This window comes from Magnolia sinica, chromosome 9 (genome assembly GCF_029962835.1).
Source record: "Magnolia sinica isolate HGM2019 chromosome 9, MsV1, whole genome shotgun sequence".
Lineage (NCBI taxonomy): Eukaryota > Viridiplantae > Streptophyta > Magnoliopsida > Magnoliales > Magnoliaceae > Magnolia > Magnolia sinica.
This window is the reverse complement of record NC_080581.1, coordinates 40,226,815-40,231,302: the sequence shown is the minus strand read 5'-3', so window position 1 is coordinate 40,231,302 and position 4,488 is coordinate 40,226,815. Positions and strand designations below refer to the sequence as shown.

The 4,488-nt window shown below is 36.1% G+C and overlaps 1 non-coding gene across 1 annotated transcript; it reads right to left on the bottom strand.

Moving 5' to 3' along the window:
- Positions 1-3,476: 3,476 nt before the first annotated feature.
- On the bottom strand, positions 3,477-3,583 carry LOC131257237 (small nucleolar RNA R71). The gene has a single exon (XR_009177249.1). It is a non-coding gene; the product is annotated as a small nucleolar RNA R71 (small nucleolar RNA).
- Between the last annotated feature and the right edge of the window lie 905 nt (positions 3,584-4,488).

The following is a 4,488-nucleotide window of genomic DNA, read 5'->3' as shown; positions in this document are numbered from 1 at the left end:
GAATTTGATAATGGAAAAAAGTTTAAGACTCCAATGAGTATGACTCTTAAACTCTCAAAGGATGAATCAGGTAAAAGTGTAGACTCCCATCTATATCAAAGTATGATTGATAGTCTTTTATACTTAACTGCTAGTAGACCTGATATTGCTTTTAGTGTTAAAATATGTGCCAGATATCAATCTAATCCTAAGGAATCACATTTAATTATTGTTAAACGGATAATCAGATATGTCGTAAGTTCTACTAACTTAGGACTTTAGTATCCACATGATACATCTGTGTAAATTGTTGGATATATTGATGCAGACTAGACAGGAAATATTGATGATAGAAAATCTACCAGTGGTAAATGTTTCTACGTAGGAAACTGCTTACTATCGTGGCTCAACAAGAAATAAAATTTAGTATCTCTCTCTATAGCTGAAGTTGAATACATTGCAGCTAGAAATGCTTGCACTCAGCTAATTTGGATGAAAAGAATGCTAGCTGATTATGGAATTGCATAAGATACAATGACGCTGTACTGCGATAATTCAAGGGTAATTAATATTTCAAAAAATCCAATCCAATATTCTTGTACGAAACATATCGATATTCGATATCATTATATTTAAGAATTAGTTAAAGAAAAATCTATCATGCTTGAATACATTCAAACTGAGAAGCAACTTCCAGACATATTGACCAAACCGCTTGACAAAAATCGATTTTTCAATTTAAAGCATGATATTGGCTTGTGCATGGTTAAATAATTATCTTGTTTCTTTTTATGCATTGTTTATTTATGTTTATTTTAATTAAATACATAAAATGATAATAATGATAAAATTTAAAATAAATAAGTCAAAAAAATTAGATTTTGTGATTTTTTGACCAGTTGGTGTACATACTCAACCAGTCGAGGACCACACGATTTCACTTCAAAAGGGAAAAAATTGCTTTTTCTATTTCATTTTTCTTCATCTTCCTTGACTAGCTAGTGCCTCACTCGACTAACCTATCACCCAATCTTGCTTGTAAGTGTTTTTCTTCTGATCCTTTTAGTATTTGGTAAATCTTTGCTAGTATATCTCATTTAGGTGTTGTATTCTTAATTTGAAACCCACTTTGAGCTAGGTGTTGAGTGTCAAATTTTGCATATTCTACCCTATTTTTATCTTAATTTTATGAACATGATACTGCTTAAAGGTATATTTTATGCATGTTTATGTTGCAAGGTGAATCTGAGAACTTGGATTGAAAAAAAATGCTAAAAGCATGGATTTAATGCTCAAGAATTACCAAGCCGAAGTTTGGATCTTAGACGATTAATAATAAAGAATTCACATGCCAAAGATCGAAGGAAATCAAGTATAAAAGTTGAAAAAGGACTTGAGAAATCGCAGAATCTATAGCAGGAAACAGACAGGTTTGGTCCGATTGAACATGCACAAAATATTCCAGCGACAAATGAAGGATTTCAGAAGCTAATTTGGTTCGGCCGATAGTTAATTCGGTCTAACCGAACCCATGTTTGGTTTGACTAAAGGGAGGATTCGGTGCAACTGAAAGTGTACAAAAAGCTCCAGCAAAGAACAATGAATTTTGGAGTTATTCAGTTCGACTGAAGATTAATTCAGTCCGACCAACGACTTAAGTTCGGTCCGATCGAAACCATCTCGGTCTTACCAAAATCGGGCAACTTCTGAAACAGGACCCTTTTCAAATTCACACTCAACTTCGGATTCAACTTTGGTTCGACCGAAGCATAACGCGGAAATGCTATGGACTGCGTAATTCGAGTTGTTTGCAGAAATTCCAAGTCAGTGCGTAAGGTGGAGCATCACAACTATAAATAGGAGTTCCTAGGACGTTCTTAGGCATCATATAGAGTTTAAGGAGTGGAGCAAAAGGGTGGAGAGCTACCGCCAAGAGGTTTTCTTCTTCTTCCTTAGTTGTTTTTATATTTTATTTAAGAGTTCTTAGTTCAATCATGTTTATGATTGGCAAAACCTCTTAGCTAGGGTTAAGAGGTGAAGCTTGTAGCGTGATTGAGATGTTTACTTTACTTTTATTCATGTTTATGTTGAACTTCATTGATTTCTAGTTGATTTTAAGGAATATTTTCAGTTTTCAATGGTTTATTATGACTCAAATTATAATAGATCTGCGATAGCTTTAGATACCTTCTGTTCTTAATTGAGATTGTGGGATTGGTAAATATTGTTGTTTGCCATCGTCTCCGAGGCATGTTTGGGTGATGGAATCCCTTCCAAATCCTCATGATTCTCCTCCTTTGAGACTGAATCAATGAGAAGTTCAAAGATTCGATCATCTCTTTCTCCAACTGGATAAGATAGGACTTTGATTCCAGTTGGATCTCTTAAATCAAGTAAGGTAGCATCCCAAGAGCTACAAGTGGATCCTTGGCACCCTAGTTTCCACCTTGAAATTCACAAGTTTCAATTACAATAATCACAATTACTCTCTCAAAGATTTCAGATTTAGTTTGACATCTTCTTCTAGTTTTACTTCTAGTTACTTTCAGAAATGTACGAGTTTAGTCCTTGAGGATTCGACCTCGGTCTCACCAAGATTATTACTACATCATGACCCTACACTTGGGGTTGTGAATAAGTTTTTGGTGCCGTTGTCGGGGACTACGGTTGTATTTTTCTGAATTTAATTAGTTTTAGAATTGGGTTAAGATTAGGATTAACTTTCTATTTTATTTTTAGGTTGGGAATTTTTCTGCTTTGTTTTTAGAAACTGACTTTATTCTCTCTTTTGTAGGATCCTAACCTCTCATCTCCTATCTAGTAACTTTGTTCTAACTCTCTCTCTCTCTCTCTCTCTTACTTCTTATTTTCTGTAATTTTCAATTCTTAGATTTTAGGTTAGATTTTGAACTTGAAGGTTAAGAGTGTTTCATGCTCAAGTGTGTTTGTAACAATACTCTGTCTTTTGAGTGAAGGAGGATTAGTCGAAGGGTTTCCTATCCATCATAGGACTAGACACCACTTGAGATCCTCAGACTCAATAAAAGTGATGACTGCCAATCAACCTACAAACCATCCTCAACCTCCAGCTGAGGAAGCCCAGGATGATAATGAGGTGCATCATGCACCCCTGCCTCGTACTTTACGAGACTATTTACAGCCGACGGGGGTGAGCACACCTTCCTGTATGATTTGTTTTTAAATATAGGGAATATAGATATCTAGATATCAAGTCAGAAGTGATCCAACTCCTTCCAAAGTTTCATGAACTTGAATCTGAAAGTCCATATCTACACTAGAAAGAGTTTGACAAGATAATAGCCACTTTGTATTTTCCTAATGTATCTGAGGACATGATCAGGCTGAAACTCTTTCCTTTATCTTTAAAAGAAAAGGCTAAGATGTGGTTGCATTGAGTACGTCCACGATTTATTGGCAGATGGAATGACAAGATAAGGGAATTCAGAAAGAAATTCTTCCCATATCATAAGACGGACACCATCAAAAAGTCGATCATGAACTTCGCCTAAAAGGAAGATGAAACATTCTTCCAATGTTGGGAGCGGTTTAAGGATCTTGTCAGTTCATGCCCACAACACGGTTTTGAAACGTCGCGCACAACAAATTTCTTCCATGAATGACTGACATTTTCCATGCACCAATTCATCGAGACAATATGCAATGGGGAATTCATGAACAAAGATGTCGACGATGTGTGGGATTACTTTGACAAACTCGCTGAAACAACAAAATCATGGGACATCTCCCCAAGACTTAGCACCACTTCTAAACCTACTCAATCAAAGGAGAAGAGGAAGACCATGTAAATGCTAAAGTGGCCAGTCTCACAAGGAAACTCGAGGCCCTAGAACTTGAGAAGGAGAAGGCTAATGAAGTTGTCTACAGTATTTGTGCTTGCAACTTTTATATAACCGAGAATTGTCCAACAATACATGCTTTTCAAGAAATATTAAATGAGTAATCGAATGCCATAAACAACTACCAAAGGCATTTCAAATGACCCACTTCAAACACATAATTCAAGTTGGAGAAATCATCTAAACTTCAGTTGGAGGAATGGACAAACTGCTACTCCTCAAGGAATCCCTAACTAATTCTTGAATCAAGGGAAACCTCAAGAAGAATCGGTTCAAAATCCCATATAAACTCAAGAGCTTATTCAGCAAAGTATTCTCCAAGCGTTACAAGAACTTACTAAGGCTATAAAAAAGATAGACTCATGCGTTGCGGTTATGGAGAAAGGGATCCTTCTAGCTTAATCTATCCCCAATCCTAAACCGCAATACGAAGTTAGTGAACCAAGCTCTTCAAACTCAATGGAGCAAGCCATGTCTATCACCACTCTTAGGAGTGGAAAAATAATTGACAAATTTATTCCGGTAAAAGCTGAAAAGTCTAAGGACCCAGAAGAAGACACAGATGATAGACCTAGTACTACTCCACATGAATTAGAACCAGAACCTCTCCTAGTGGTTGATTGCACCAAAA